Source organism: Procambarus clarkii, chromosome 1, assembly GCF_040958095.1.
Source record: "Procambarus clarkii isolate CNS0578487 chromosome 1, FALCON_Pclarkii_2.0, whole genome shotgun sequence".
Classification (NCBI taxonomy): Eukaryota; Metazoa; Arthropoda; class Malacostraca; order Decapoda; family Cambaridae; genus Procambarus; species Procambarus clarkii.
The window spans coordinates 26,251,597-26,269,757 of NC_091150.1; positions in this window are offsets into that span (position 1 = coordinate 26,251,597).

Below are 18,161 nucleotides of genomic sequence, written 5' to 3' on the forward strand. Positions count from 1 at the left end.
ATTACCGATGGAAGATGTACACGTAAAACCGCTTTAATTCGGCTGAAACGTCGATATATGCAAATAAAAACAGAACATCTCCCCTTTTCAATATCTTACTCAGTATTTTAACGAGAAACAAATAGATGATTGAAAATTAAATATTTAAGGTTATTATCAAATCAATTATGTGTTTGCATCATTTTTATCGTATATTTAATGAATTAATACCAATAAACTAAAAATTCACAAAAACGTGGAAAAACGGCAAAATATATCCTAATTCGATGATATTTTGTTTAAATCACATAAAGGAAAAGGGGATGATAAACGTCAAAATATTGCTAAATTCGATGATTTTAATTCAAAACAAAATGCAAGAAACTTGCTTAAAAATGCAAAATTTGCGAAATTTTGAGATATGACGGCCAAATAACATATCGTGAGAAAACATGAAGTAGTATCGAAATATTTTTAAAAACGAATATATTTACGTAAAATCACACTACATGAAAAACGTGAAAAAGTCACTATTTTATCATATTTGAGAATTTTAACTTCAAATCATAGAGCGAGGTTTCGTAATAAGAAGATCCAAGAAAAGACATGACAATGTTGTTTCCAATACAAATGATAAAAATCAATGCGTTTTCATTAGAATTAACGAAAATGTTCCTGATTTTCCGTTTATATTACCGATGGAAGATGTACACGTAAAACCGCTTTAATTCGGCTGAAACGTCGATATATGCAATAAAAACAGAACTTCTCCCCTTTTCAATATCTTATCTGTATTTTAATGAGAAACAAATAGTTGATTGAAAATGAAGTATTTAAGGTTAATTTCTAATCAATTATGTGTTTACATCATTTTTATCGTATATATAATGAATTATTACCAATAAACTGAAAATTCACAAAAACGTAGCAAAACGGCAAAATACTGACTAATTCGATGATATTTTGTTTAAATCACAAAAAGGAAATGGTAATGATAAACGTATAAATATTACTAAATTCGATGATTTTTAGTACGAAACAAAATGCAAGAAAACTTGCTTAGAATGCAATATTATGCGAAATTCTGAGATTTGAAGGCCAAATCATACATGGTGATACTACATGAAAAAGTATCGAAATATTGGTAAAAATGAGTAATATCAAACTACATGAAAAACGTGAAAAAGTCACTATTATACCAAATTTGGGGATTTTAACTTCGAATCATAGAGCGAGGTTTCGTATTATTTAGATCCAAAAAAAGACATGACAATGTTGTTTCCGATACAACTGATAAAAATCAATGTGTTTTCATTCGAATTAACTAAAATGTTCCTGATTTTCCGTTTATATTACCGATAGAAGATGTACATGTAAAACCGCTCTATTCCAGCTGAAACGTCGATATATGCAATAAAAACCGAACTTCTCCCCTTTTCAATATTTCAATATCTTACTCAGTATTTTAACGAGAAACAAGTAGATGATTGAAAATGAAATATTTAAGGTTATTATCTAATCAATTATGTGTTTGCATCATTTTTATCGTATATTTAATGAATTAATACCAATAAACTGAAAATTCACAAAAACGTGGAAAAACTGCATAAATATTACCTAATTCGATGATATTTTGTTTAAATCACATAGAGGAAAAGGGGATGATAAACGTCAAAATATTGCTAAATTCGTGATTTTTAGTACAAAACAAAATGCAAGAAACTTGCTAAAAAATGCAAAATTTGCGAAATTCTGAGATATGACGGCCAAATCACATATCGTGAAAAAATATGAAGTAGTATCGAAATATTGATAAAAATGAATATATTTACGTAAATTACACTACATGAAAAACGTGAAAAAAGTCACTATTTTACCATATTTGAGGATATTATTTTCAAATCAGAGAGCGAGGTTTCTTTTTAAGAAGATCCAAGAAAAGACATATGACAATGTTGTTTCCAATACAAATGATAAAAATCAATGCGTTTTCATTAGAATTAACTAAAATGTTCCTGATTTTCCGTTTATATTACCGATGGAAGATGTACACGTAAAACCGCTTTAATTCGGCTGAAACGTCGATATATGCAAATAAAAACAGAACTTCTCCCCTTTTCAATATCTTACTCAGTATTTTAACGAGAAACAAATAGATGATTGAAAATTAAATATTTAAGGTTATTATCAAATCAATTATGTGTTTGCATCATTTTTATCGTATATTTAATGAATTAATACCAATAAACTAAAAATTCACAAAAACGTGGAAAAACGGCAAAATATATCCTAATTCGATGATATTTTGTTTAAATCACATAAAGGAAAAGGGGATGATAAACGTCAAAATATTGCTAAATTCGATGATTTTAATTCAAAACAAAATGCAAGAAACTTGCTTAAAAATGCAAAATTTGCGAAATTTTGAGATATGACGGCCAAATCACATATCGTGAGAAAACATGAAGTAGTATCGAAATATTTGTAAAAACGAATATATTTACGTAAAATCACACTACATGAAAAACGTGAAAAAAGTCACTATTTTATCATATTTGAGAATTTTAACTTCAAATCATAGAGCGAGGTTTCGTAATAAGAAGATCCAAGAAAAGACATGACAATGTTGTTTCCAATACAAATCATAAAAATCAATGCGTTTTCATTAGAATTAACGAAAATGTTCCTGATTTTCCGTTTATATTACCGATGGAAGATGTACACGTAAAACCGCTTTAATTCGGCTGAAACGTCGATATATGCAATAAAAACAGAACTTCTCCCCTTTTCAATATCTTATCTGTATTTTAACGAGAAACAAATAGTTGATTGAAAATGAAGTATTTAAGGTTAATTTCTAATCAATTATGTGTTTACATCATTTTTATCGTATATATATAATGAATTAATACCAATAAACTGAAAATTCACAAAAACGTAGCAAAACGGCAAAATACTGACTAATTCGATGATATTTTGTTTAAATCACAAAAAGGAAATGGGTATGATAAACGTATAAATATTACTAAATTCGATGATTTTTAGTAGGAAACAAAATGCAAGAAAACTTGCTTAAAATGCAATATTATGCGAAATTCTGATATTTGAAGGCCAAATCATATATGGTGATACTACATGAAAAAGTATCGAAATATTGGTAAAAATGAGTAATATCAAACTACATGAAAAACGTGAAAAAGTCACTATTATACCAAATTTGGGGATTTTAACTTCGAATCATAGAGCGAGGTTTCGTATTATTTAGATCCAAAAAAAGACATGACAATGTTGCTTCCGATACAACTGATAAAAATCAATGTGTTTTCATTCGAATTAACTAAAATGTTCCTGATTTTCCGTTTATATTACCGATAGAAGATGTACATGTAAAGCTCTATTCCAGCTGAAACGTCGATATATGCAATAAAAACCGAACTTCTCCCCTTTTCAATATTTCAATATCTTACTCAGTATTTTAAAGAGAAACAAGTAGATGATTGAAAATGAAATATTTAAGGTTATTATCTAATCAATTATGTGTTTGCATCATTTTTATCGTATATTTAATGAATTAATACCAATAAACTGAAAATTCACAAAAACGTGGAAAAACTGCAAAATATTACCTAATTCGATGATATTTTGTTTAAATCACATAAAGGAAAAGGGGATGATAAACGTCGAAATATTGCTAAATTCGATGATTTTTAGTACAAAACAAAATGCAAGAAACGCTAAAAAATGCAAAATTTGCGAAATTCAGAGATATGACGGCCAATTCACATATCGTGAGAAAATATGAAGTAGTATCGAAATATTGATAAAAATGAATATATTTACGTAAAATCACGCTACATGAAAAACGTGAAAAAAGTCACTATTTTACCATATTTGAGGATATTATTTTTAAATCAGAGAGCGAGGTTTCTTATTACGAAGATCCAAGAAAAGACATATGACAATGTTGTTTCCAATACAAGTGATAAAAATCAATGCATTTTCATTAGAATTAACTAAAATGTTCCTGATTTTCCGTTTATATTACCGATGGAAGATGTACACGTAAAACCGCTTTAATTCGGCTGAAACGTCGATATATGCAAATAAAAACAGAACTTCTCCCCTTTTCAATATCTTACTCAGTATTTTAACGAGAAACAAGTAGATGATTGAAAATGAAATATTTAAGGTTATTATCTAATCAATTATGTGTTTGCATCATTTTTATCGTATATTTAATGAATTAATACCAACAAACTGAAAATTCACAAAAACGTGGAAAAACTGCAAAATATTACCTAATTCGATGATATTTTGTTTAAATCATATAAAGGAAAAGGGGATGATAAACGTCAAAATGTTGCTAAATTCGATGATTTTTAGTACAAAACAAAATTCAAGAAACGCTAAAAAATGCAAAATTTGCGAAATTCTGAGATATGACGGCCAATTCACATATCGTGAGAAAATATGAAGTAGTATCGAAATATTGATAAAAATGAATATATTTACGTAAAATCACGCTACATGAAAAACGTGAAAAAAGTCACTATTTTACCATATTTGAGGATATTATTTTTAAATCAGAGAGCGAGGTTTCTTATTACGAAGATCCAAGAAAAGACATATGACAATGTTGTTTCCAATACAAGTGATAAAAATCAATGCATTTTCATTAGAATTAACTAAAATGTTCCTGATTTTCCGTTTATATTACCGATGGAAGATGTACACGTAAAACCGCTTTAATTCGGCTGAAACGTCGATATATGCAAATAAAAACAGAACTTCTCCCCTTTTCAATATCTTACTCAGTATTTTAACGAGAAACAAGTAGATGATTGAAAATGAAATATTTAAGGTTATTATCTAATCAATTATGTGTTTGCATCATTTTTATCGTATATTTAATGAATTAATACCAACAAACTGAAAATTCACAAAAACGTGGAAAAACTGCAAAATATTACCTAATTCGATGATATTTTGTTTAAATCATATAAAGGAAAAGGGGATGATAAACGTCAAAATGTTGCTAAATTCGATGATTTTTAGTACAAAACAAAATTCAAGAAACGCTAAAAAATGCAAAATTTGCGAAATTCTGAGATATGACGGCCAATTCACATATCGTGAGAAAATATGAAGTAGTATCGAAATATTGATAAAAATGAATATATTTACGTATAATCACACTACATGAAAAACGTGAAAAAAGTCACTATTTTACCATATTTGAGGATATTATTTTCAAATCAGAGAGCGAGGTTTCTTATTAGAAAGATCCAAGAAAAGACATATGACAATGTTGTTTCCAATACAAATGATAAAAATCAATGCGTTTTCATTAGAATTAACTAAAATGTTCCTGATTTTCCGTTTATATTACCGATGGAAGATGTACACGTAAAACCGCTTTAATTCGGCTGAAACGTCGATATATGCAAATAAAAACAGAACTTCTCCCCTTTTCAATATCTTACTCAGTATTTTAACGAGAAACAAATAGATGATTGAAAATTAAATATTTAAGGTTATTATCAAATCAATTATGTGTTTGCATCATTTTTATCGTATATTTAATGAATTAATACCAATAAACTAAAAATTCACTAAAACGTGGAAAAACGGCAAAATATATCCTAATTCGATGATATTTTGTTTAAATCACATAAAGGAAAAGGGGATGATAAACGTTAAAATATTGCTAAATTCGATGATTTTAATTCAAAACAAAATGCAAGAAACTTGCTTAAAAATGCAAAATTTGCGAAATTTTGAGATATGACGGCCAAATCACATATCGTGAGAAAACATGAAGTAGTATAGAAATATTTGTGAAAACGAATATATTTAGGTAAAATCACTTTACATGAAAAACGTGAAAAAGTCACTATTTTATCATATTTGAGGATTTTAACTTCAAATCATAGAGCGAGGTTTCGTATTAAGAAGATCCAAGAAAAGACATGACAATGTTGTTTCCAATACAAATCATAAAAATCAATGCGTTTTCATTAGAATTAACGAAAATGTTCCTGATTTTCCGTTTATATTACCGATGGAAGATGTACACGTAAAACCGCTTTAATTCGGCTGAAACGTCGATATATGCAATTAAAACAGAACTTCTCCCCTTTTCAATATCTTATCTGTATTTTAACGAGAAACAAATAGTTGATTGAAAATGAAGTATTTAAGGTTAATTTCTAATCAATTATGTGTTTACATAATTTTTATCGTATATATAATGAATTAATACCAATAAACTGAAAATTCACAAAAACGTAGCAAAACGGCAAAATACTGACTAATTCGATGATATTTTGTTTAAATCACAAAAAGGAAATAGGGATGATAAACGTATAAATATTACTAAATTCGATGATTTTTAGTAGGAAACAAAATGCAAGAAAACTTGCTTAAAATGCAATATTATGCGAAATTCTGAGATTTGAAGGCCAAATCATATATAGTGATACTACATGAAAAAGTATCGAAATATTGTTAAAAATGAGTAATATCAAACTACATGAAAAACGTGAAAAAGTCACTATTATACCAAATTTGGGGATTTTAACTTCGAATCATAGAGCGAGGTTTCGTATTATTTAGATCCAAAAAAAGACATGACAATGTTGTTTCCGATACAACTGATAAAAATCAATGTGTTTTCATTCGAATTAACTAAAATGTTCCTGATTTTCCGTTTATATTACCGATAGAAGATGTACATGTAAAGCTCTATTCCAGCTGAAACGTCGATATATGCAATAAAAACCGAACTTCTCCCCTTTTCAATATTTCAATATCTTACTCAGTATTTTAACGAGAAACAAGTAGATGATTGAAAATGAAATATTTAAGGTTATTATCTAATCAATTATGTGTTTGCATCATTTTTATCGTATATTTAATGAATTAATACCAATAAACTGAAAATTCACAAAAACGTGGAAAAACTGCAAAATATTACCTAATTCGATGATATTTTGTTTAAATCACATAAAGGAAAAGGGGATGATAAACGTCAAAATATTGCTAAATTCGATGATTTTTAGTACAAAACAAAATGCAAGAAACGCTAAAAAATGCAAAATTTGCGAAATTCAGAGATATGACGGCCAATTCACATATCGTGAGAAAATATGAAGTAGTATCGAAATATTGATAAAAATGAATATATTTACGTAAAATCACGCTACATAAAAACGTGAAAAAAGTCACTATTTTACCATATTTGAGGATATTATTTTCAAATCAGAGAGCGAGGTTTCTTATTACGAAGATCCAAGAAAAGACATATGACAATGTTGTTTCCAATACAAATGATAAAAATCAATGCGTTTTCATTAGAATTAACTAAGATGTTCCTGATTTTCCGTTTATATTACCGATGGAAGATGTACACGTAAAACCGCTTTAATTCGGCTGAAACGTCGATATATGCAAATAAAAACAGAACTTCTCCCCTTTTCAATATCTTACTCAGTATTTTAACGAGAAACAAGTAGATGATTGAAAATGAAATATTTAAGGTTATTATCTAATCAATTATGTGTTTGCATAATTTTTATCGTATATTTAATGAATTAATACCAATAAACTGAAAATTCACAAAAACGTGGAAAAACTGCAAAATATTACCTAATTCGATGATATTTTGTTTAAATCATATAAAGGAAAAGGGGATGATAAACGTCAAAATATTGCTAAATTCGATGATTTTTAGTACAAAACAAAATGCAAGAAACGCTAAAAAATGCAAAATTTGCGAAATTCTGAGATATGACGGCCAATTCACATATCGTGAGAAAATATGAAGTAGTATCGAAATATTGATAAAAATGAATATATTTACGTATAATCACACTACATGAAAAACGTGAAAAAAGTCACTATTTTACCATATTTGAGGATATTATTTTCAAATCAGAGAGCGAGGTTTCTTATTAGAAAGATCCAAGAAAAGACATATGACAATGTTGTTTCCAATACAAATGATAAAAATCAATGCGTTTTCATTAGAATTAACTAAAATGTTCCTGATTTTCCGTTTATATTACCGATGGAAGATGTACACGTAAAACCGCTTTAAATCGGCTGAAACGTCGATATATGCAAATAAAAACAGAACTTCTCCCCTTTTCAATATCTTACTCAGTATTTTAACGAGAAACAAATAGATGATTGAAAATTAAATATTTAAGGTTATTATCAAATCAATTATGTGTTTGCATAATTTTTATCGTATATTTAATGAATTAATACCAATAAACTAAAAATTCACTAAAACGTGGAAAAACGGCAAAATATATCCTAATTCGATGATATTTTGTTTAAATCACATAAAGGAAAAGGGGATGATAAACGTTAAAATATTGCTAAATTCGATGATTTTAATTCAAAACAAAATGCAAGAAACTTGCTTAAAAATGCAAAATTTGCGAAATTTTGAGATATGACGGCCAAATCACATATCGTGAGAAAACATGAAGTAGTATAGAAATATTTGTGAAAACGAATATATTTAGGTAAAATCACTTTACATGAAAAACGTGAAAAAAGTCACTATTTTATCATATTTGAGGATTTTAACTTCAAATCATAGAGCGAGGTTTCGTATTAAGAAGATCCAAGAAAAGACATGACAATGTTGTTTCCAATACAAATCATAAAAATCAATGCGTTTTCATTAGAATTAACGAAAATGTTCCTGATTTTCCGTTTATATTACCGATGGAAGATGTACACGTAAAACCGCTTTAATTCGGCTGAAACGTCGATATATGCAATAAAAACAGAACTTCTCCCCTTTTCAATATCTTATCTGTATTTTAACGAGAAACAAATAGTTGATTGAAAATGAAGTATTTAAGGTTAATTTCTAATCAATTATGTGTTTACATAATTTTTATCGTATATATAATGAATTAATACCAATAAACTGAAAATTCACAAAAACGTAGCAAAACGGCAAAATACTGACTAATTCGATGATATTTTGTTTAAATCACAAAAAGGAAATAGGGATGATAAACGTATAAATATTACTAAATTCGATGATTTTTAGTAGGAAACAAAAAGCAAGAAAACTTGCTTAAAATGCAATATTATGCGAAATTCTGAGATTTGAAGGCCAAATCATATATAGTGATACTACATGAAAAAGTATCGAAATATTGGTAAAAATGAGTAATATCAAACTACATGAAAAACGTGAAAAAGTCACTATTATACCAAATTTGGGGATTTTAACTTCGAATCATAGAGCGAGGTTTCGTATTATTTAGATCCAAAAAAAGACATATGACAATGTTGTTTCCGATACAACTGATAAAAATCAATGTGTTTTCATTCGAATTAACTAAAATGTTCCTGATTTTCCGTTTATATTACCGATAGAAGATGTACATGTAAAACCGCTCTATTCCAGCTGAAACGTCGATATATGCAATAAAAACCGAACTTCTCCCCTTTTCAATATTTCAATATCTTACTCAGTATTTTAACGAGAAACAAGTAGATGATTGAAAATGAAATATTTAAGGTTATTATCTAATCAATTATGTGTTTGCATCATTTTTATCGTATATTTAATGAATTAATACCAATAAACTGAAAATTCACAAAAACGTGGAAAAACTGCATAAATATTACCTAATTCGATGATATTTTGTTTAAATCACATGAAGGAAAAGGGGATGATAAACGTCAAAATATTGCTAAATTCGTGATTTTTAGTACAAAACAAAATGCAAGAAACTTGCTAAAAAATGCAAAATTTGCGAAATTCTGAGATATGACGGCCAAATCACATATCGTGAGAAAATATGAAGTAGTATCGAAATATTGATAAAAATGAATATATTTACGTAAATCACACTACATGAAAAACGTGAAAAAAGTCACTATTTTACCATATTTGAGGATATTATTTTCAAATCAGAGAGCGAGGTTTCTTTTTAAGAAGATCCAAGAAAAGACATATGACAATGTTGTTTCCAATACAAATGATAAAAATCAATGCGTTTTCATTGGAATTAACTAAAATGTTCCTGATTTTCCGTTTATATTACCGATGGAAGATGTACACGTAAAACCGCTTTAATTCGGCTGAAACGTCGATATATGCAAATAAAAACAGAACTTCTCCCCTTTTCAATATCTTACTCAGTATTTTAACGAGAAACAAATAGATGATTGAAAATTAAATATTTAAGGTTATTATCAAATCAATTATGTGTTTGCATCATTTTTATCGTATATTTAATGAATTAATACCAATAAACTAAAAATTCACAAAAACGTGGAAAAACGGCAAAATATATCCTAATTCGATGATATTTTGTTTAAATCACATAAAGGAAAAGGGGATGATGAACGTCAAAATATTGCTAAATTCGATGATTTTAATTCAAAACAAAATGCAAGAAACTTGCTTAAAAATGCAAAATTTGCGAAATTTTTAGATATGACGGCCAAATCACATATCGTGAGAAAACATGAAGTAGTATCGAAATATTTGTAAAAACGAATATATTTACGTAAAATCACACTACATGAAAAACGTGAAAAAAGTCACTATTTTATCATATTTGAGAATTTTAACTTCAAATCATAGAGCGAGGTTTCGTAATAAGAAGATCCAAGAAAAGACATGACAATGTTGTTTCCAATACAAATCATAAAAATCAATGCGTTTTCATTAGAATTAACGAAAATGTTCCTGATTTTCCGTTTATATTACCGATGGAAGATGTACACGTAAAACCGCTTTAATTCGGCTGAAACGTCGATATATGCAATAAAAACAGAACTTCTCCCCTTTTCAATATCTTATCTGTATTTTAACGAGAAACAAATAGTTGATTGAAAATGAAGTATTTAAGGTTAATTTCTAATCAATTATGTGTTTACATAATTTTTATCGTATATATAATGAATTAATACCAATAAACTGAAAATTCACAAAAACGTAGCAAAACGGCAAAATACTGACTAATTCGATGATATTTTGTTTAAATCACAAAAAGGAAATAGGGATGATAAACGTATAAATATTACTAAATTCGATGATTTTTAGTAGGAAACAAAATGCAAGAAAACTTGCTTAAAATGCAATATTATGCGAAATTCTGAGATTTGAAGGCCAAATCATATATAGTGATACTACATGAAAAAGTATCGAAATATTGGTAAAAATGAGTAATATCAAACTACATGAAAAACGTGAAAAAGTCACTATTATACCAAATTTGGGGATTTTAACTTCGAATCATAGAGCGAGGTTTCGTATTATTTAGATCCAAAAAAAGACATGACAATGTTGTTTCCGATACAACTGATAAAAATCAATGTGTTTTCATTCGAATTAACTAAAATGTTCCTGATTTTCCGTTTATATTACCGATAGAAGATGTACATGTAAAGCTCTATTCCAGCTGAAACGTCGATATATGCAATAAAAACCGAACTTCTCCCCTTTTCAATATTTCAATATCTTACTCAGTATTTTAACGAGAAACAAGTAGATGATTGAAAATGAAATATTTAAGGTTATTATCTAATCAATTATGTGTTTGCATCATTTTTATCGTATATTTAATGAATTAATACCAATAAACTGAAAATTCACAAAAACGTGGAAAAACTGCAAAATATTACCTAATTCGATGATATTTTGTTTAAATCACATAAAGGAAAAGGGGATGATAAACGTCAAAATATTGCTAAATTCGATGATTTTTAGTACAAAACAAAATGCAAGAAACGCTAAAAAATGCAAAATTTGCGAAATTCAGAGATATGACGGCCAATTCACATATCGTGAGAAAATATGAAGTAGTATCGAAATATTGATAAAAATGAATATATTTACGTAAAATCACGCTACATAAAAACGTGAAAAAAGTCACTATTTTACCATATTTGAGGATATTATTTTCAAATCAGAGAGCGAGGTTTCTTATTACGAAGATCCAAGAAAAGACATATGACAATGTTGTTTCCAATACAAATGATAAAAATCAATGCGTTTTCATTAGAATTAACTAAGATGTTCCTGATTTTCCGTTTATATTACCGATGGAAGATGTACACGTAAAACCGCTTTAATTCGGCTGAAACGTCGATATATGCAAATAAAAACAGAACTTCTCCCCTTTTCAATATCTTACTCAGTATTTTAACGAGAAACAAGTAGATGATTGAAAATGAAATATTTAAGGTTATTATCTAATCAATTATGTGTTTGCATAATTTTTATCGTATATTTAATGAATTAATACCAATAAACTGAAAATTCACAAAAACGTGGAAAAACTGCAAAATATTACCTAATTCGATGATATTTTGTTTAAATCATATAAAGGAAAAGGGGATGATAAACGTCAAAATATTGCTAAATTCGATGATTTTTAGTACAAAACAAAATGCAAGAAACGCTAAAAAATGCAAAATTTGCGAAATTCTGAGATATGACGGCCAATTCACATATCGTGAGAAAATATGAAGTAGTATCGAAATATTGATAAAAATGAATATATTTACGTATAATCACACTACATGAAAAACGTGAAAAAAGTCACTATTTTACCATATTTGAGGATATTATTTTCAAATCAGAGAGCGAGGTTTCTTATTAGAAAGATCCAAGAAAAGACATATGACAATGTTGTTTCCAATACAAATGATAAAAATCAATGCGTTTTCATTAGAATTAACTAAAATGTTCCTGATTTTCCGTTTATATTACCGATGGAAGATGTACACGTAAAACCGCTTTAAATCGGCTGAAACGTCGATATATGCAAATAAAAACAGAACTTCTCCCCTTTTCAATATCTTACTCAGTATTTTAACGAGAAACAAATAGATGATTGAAAATTAAATATTTAAGGTTATTATCAAATCAATTATGTGTTTGCATAATTTTTATCGTATATTTAATGAATTAATACCAATAAACTAAAAATTCACTAAAACGTGGAAAAACGGCAAAATATATCCTAATTCGATGATATTTTGTTTAAATCACATAAAGGAAAAGGGGATGATAAACGTTAAAATATTGCTAAATTCGATGATTTTAATTCAAAACAAAATGCAAGAAACTTGCTTAAAAATGCAAAATTTGCGAAATTTTGAGATATGACGGCCAAATCACATATCGTGAGAAAACATGAAGTAGTATAGAAATATTTGTGAAAACGAATATATTTAGGTAAAATCACTTTACATGAAAAACGTGAAAAAAGTCACTATTTTATCATATTTGAGGATTTTAACTTCAAATCATAGAGCGAGGTTTCGTATTAAGAAGATCCAAGAAAAGACATGACAATGTTGTTTCCAATACAAATCATAAAAATCAATGCGTTTTCATTAGAATTAACGAAAATGTTCCTGATTTTCCGTTTATATTACCGATGGAAGATGTACACGTAAAACCGCTTTAATTCGGCTGAAACGTCGATATATGCAATAAAAACAGAACTTCTCCCCTTTTCAATATCTTATCTGTATTTTAACGAGAAACAAATAGTTGATTGAAAATGAAGTATTTAAGGTTAATTTCTAATCAATTATGTGTTTACATAATTTTTATCGTATATATAATGAATTAATACCAATAAACTGAAAATTCACAAAAACGTAGCAAAACGGCAAAATACTGACTAATTCGATGATATTTTGTTTAAATCACAAAAAGGAAATAGGGATGATAAACGTATAAATATTACTAAATTCGATGATTTTTAGTAGGAAACAAAAAGCAAGAAAACTTGCTTAAAATGCAATATTATGCGAAATTCTGAGATTTGAAGGCCAAATCATATATAGTGATACTACATGAAAAAGTATCGAAATATTGGTAAAAATGAGTAATATCAAACTACATGAAAAACGTGAAAAAGTCACTATTATACCAAATTTGGGGATTTTAACTTCGAATCATAGAGCGAGGTTTCGTATTATTTAGATCCAAAAAAAGACATATGACAATGTTGTTTCCGATACAACTGATAAAAATCAATGTGTTTTCATTCGAATTAACTAAAATGTTCCTGATTTTCCGTTTATATTACCGATAGAAGATGTACATGTAAAACCGCTCTATTCCAGCTGAAACGTCGATATATGCAATAAAAACCGAACTTCTCCCCTTTTCAATATTTCAATATCTTACTCAGTATTTTAACGAGAAACAAGTAGATGATTGAAAATGAAATATTTAAGGTTATTATCTAATCAATTATGTGTTTGCATCATTTTTATCGTATATTTAATGAATTAATACCAATAAACTGAAAATTCACAAAAACGTGGAAAAACTGCATAAATATTACCTAATTCGATGATATTTTGTTTAAATCACATGAAGGAAAAGGGGATGATAAACGTCAAAATATTGCTAAATTCGTGATTTTTAGTACAAAACAAAATGCAAGAAACTTGCTAAAAAATGCAAAATTTGCGAAATTCTGAGATATGACGGCCAAATCACATATCGTGAGAAAATATGAAGTAGTATCGAAATATTGATAAAAATGAATATATTTACGTAAATCACACTACATGAAAAACGTGAAAAAAGTCACTATTTTACCATATTTGAGGATATTATTTTCAAATCAGAGAGCGAGGTTTCTTTTTAAGAAGATCCAAGAAAAGACATATGACAATGTTGTTTCCAATACAAATGATAAAAATCAATGCGTTTTCATTGGAATTAACTAAAATGTTCCTGATTTTCCGTTTATATTACCGATGGAAGATGTACACGTAAAACCGCTTTAATTCGGCTGAAACGTCGATATATGCAAATAAAAACAGAACTTCTCCCCTTTTCAATATCTTACTCAGTATTTTAACGAGAAACAAATAGATGATTGAAAATTAAATATTTAAGGTTATTATCAAATCAATTATGTGTTTGCATCATTTTTATCGTATATTTAATGAATTAATACCAATAAACTAAAAATTCACAAAAACGTGGAAAAACGGCAAAATATATCCTAATTCGATGATATTTTGTTTAAATCACATAAAGGAAAAGGGGATGATGAACGTCAAAATATTGCTAAATTCGATGATTTTAATTCAAAACAAAATGCAAGAAACTTGCTTAAAAATGCAAAATTTGCGAAATTTTTAGATATGACGGCCAAATCACATATCGTGAGAAAACATGAAGTAGTATCGAAATATTTGTAAAAACGAATATATTTACGTAAAATCACACTACATGAAAAACGTGAAAAAAGTCACTATTTTATCATATTTGAGAATTTTAACTTCAAATCATAGAGCGAGGTTTCGTAATAAGAAGATCCAAGAAAAGACATGACAATGTTGTTTCCAATACAAATCATAAAAATCAATGCGTTTTCATTAGAATTAACGAAAATGTTCCTGATTTTCCGTTTATATTACCGATGGAAGATGTACACGTAAAACCGCTTTAATTCGGCTGAAACGTCGATATATGCAATAAAAACAGAACTTCTCCCCTTTTCAATATCTTATCTGTATTTTAACGAGAAACAAATAGTTGATTGAAAATGAAGTATTTAAGGTTAATTTCTAATCAATTATGTGTTTACATAATTTTTATCGTATATATAATGAATTAATACCAATAAACTGAAAATTCACAAAAACGTAGCAAAACGGCAAAATACTGACTAATTCGATGATATTTTGTTTAAATCACAAAAAGGAAATGGGTATGATAAACGTATAAATATTACTAAATTCGATGATTTTTAGTAGGAAACAAAATTCAAGAAAACTTGCTTAAAATGCAATATTATGCGAAATTCTGATATTTGAAGGCCAAATCATATATGGTGATACTACATGAAAAAGTATCGAAATATTGGTAAAAATGAGTAATATCAAACTACATGAAAAACGTGAAAAAGTCACTATTATACCAAATTTGGGGATTTTAACTTCGAATCATAGAGCGAGGTTTCGTATTATTTAGATCCAAAAAAAGACATGACAATGTTGTTTCCGATACAACTGATAAAAATCAATGTGTTTTCATTCGAATTAACTAAAATGTTCCTGATTTTCCGTTTATATTACCGATAGAAGATGTACATGTAAAGCTCTATTCCAGCTGAAACGTCGATATATGCAATAAAAACCGAACTTCTCCCCTTTTCAATATTTCAATATCTTACTCAGTATTTTAACGAGAAACAAGTAGATGATTGAAAATGAAATATTTAAGGTTATTATCTAATCAATTATGTGTTTGCATCATTTTTATCGTATATTTAATGAATTAATACCAATAAACTGAAAATTCACAAAAACGTGGAAAAACTGCAAAATATTACCTAATTCGATGATATTTTGTTTAAATCATATAAAGGAAAAGGGGATGATAAACGTCAAAATATTGCTAAATTCGATGATTTTTAGTACAAAACAAAATGCAAAAAACGCTAAAAAATGCAAAATTTGCGAAATTCTGAGATATGACATCCAATTCACATATCGTGAGAAAATATGAAGTAGTATCGAAATATTGATAAAAATGAATATATTTACGTATAATCACACTACATGAAAAACGTGAAAAAAGTCACTATTTTACCATATTTGAGGATATTATTTTCAAATCAGAGAGCGAGGTTTCTTATTAGAAAGATCCAAGAAAAGACATATGACAATGTTGTTTCCAATACAAATGATAAAAATCAATGCGTTTTCATTAGAATTAACTAAAATGTTCCTGATTTTCCGTTTATATTACCGATGGAAGATGTACACGTAAAGCCGCTTTAAATCGGCTGAAACGTCGATATATGCAAATAAAAACAGAACTTCTCCCCTTTTCAATATCTTACTCAGTATTTTAACGAGAAACAAATAGATGATTGAAAATTAAATATTTAAGGTTATTATCAAATCAATTATGTGTTTGCATAATTTTTATCGTATATTTAATGAATTAATACCAATAAACTAAAAATTCACTAAAACGTGGAAAAACGGCAAAATATATCCTAATTCGATGATATTTTGTTTAAATCACATAAAGGAAAACGGGATGATAAACGTTAAAATATTGCTAAATTCGATGATTTTAATTCAAAACAAAATGCAAGAAACTTGCTTAAAAATGCAAAATTTGCGAAATTTTGAGATATGACGGCCAAATCACATATCGTGAGAAAACATGAAGTAGTATAGAAATATTTGTGAAAACGAATATATTTAGGTAAAATCACTTTACATGAAAAACGTGAAAAAAGTCACTATTTTATCATATTTGAGGATTTTAACTTCAAATCATAGAGCGAGGTTTCGTATTAAGAAGATCCAAGAAAAGACATGACAATGTTGTTTCCAATACAAATCATAAAAATCAATGCGTTTTCATTAGAATTAACGAAAATGTTCCTGATTTTCCGTTTATATTACCGATGGAAGATGTACACGTAAAACCGCTTTAATTCGGCTGAAACGTCGATATATGCAATAAAAACAGAACTTCTCCCCTTTTCAATATCTTATCTGTATTTTAACGAGAAACAAATAGTTGATTGAAAATGAAGTATTTAAGGTTAATTTCTAATCAATTATGTGTTTACATAATTTTTATCGTATATATAATGAATTAATACCAATAAACTGAAAATTCACAAAAACGTAGCAAAACGGCAAAATACTGACTAATTCGATGATATTTTGTTTAAATCACAAAAAGGAAATAGGGATGATAAACGTATAAATATTACTAAATTCGATGATTTTTAGTAGGAAACAAAAAGCAAGAAAACTTGCTTAAAATGCAATATTATGCGAAATTCTGAGATTTGAAGGCCAAATCATATATAGTGATACTACATGAAAAAGTATCGAAATATTGGTAAAAATGAGTAATATCAAACTACATGAAAAACGTGAAAAAGTCACTATTATACCAAATTTGGGGATTTTAACTTCGAATCATAGAGCGAGGTTTCGTATTATTTAGATCCAAAAAAAGACATATGACAATGTTGTTTCCGATACAACTGATAAAAATCAATGTGTTTTCATTCGAATTAACTAAAATGTTCCTGATTTTCCGTTTATATTACCGATAGAAGATGTACATGTAAAACCGCTCTATTCCAGCTGAAACGTCGATATATGCAATAAAAACCGAACTT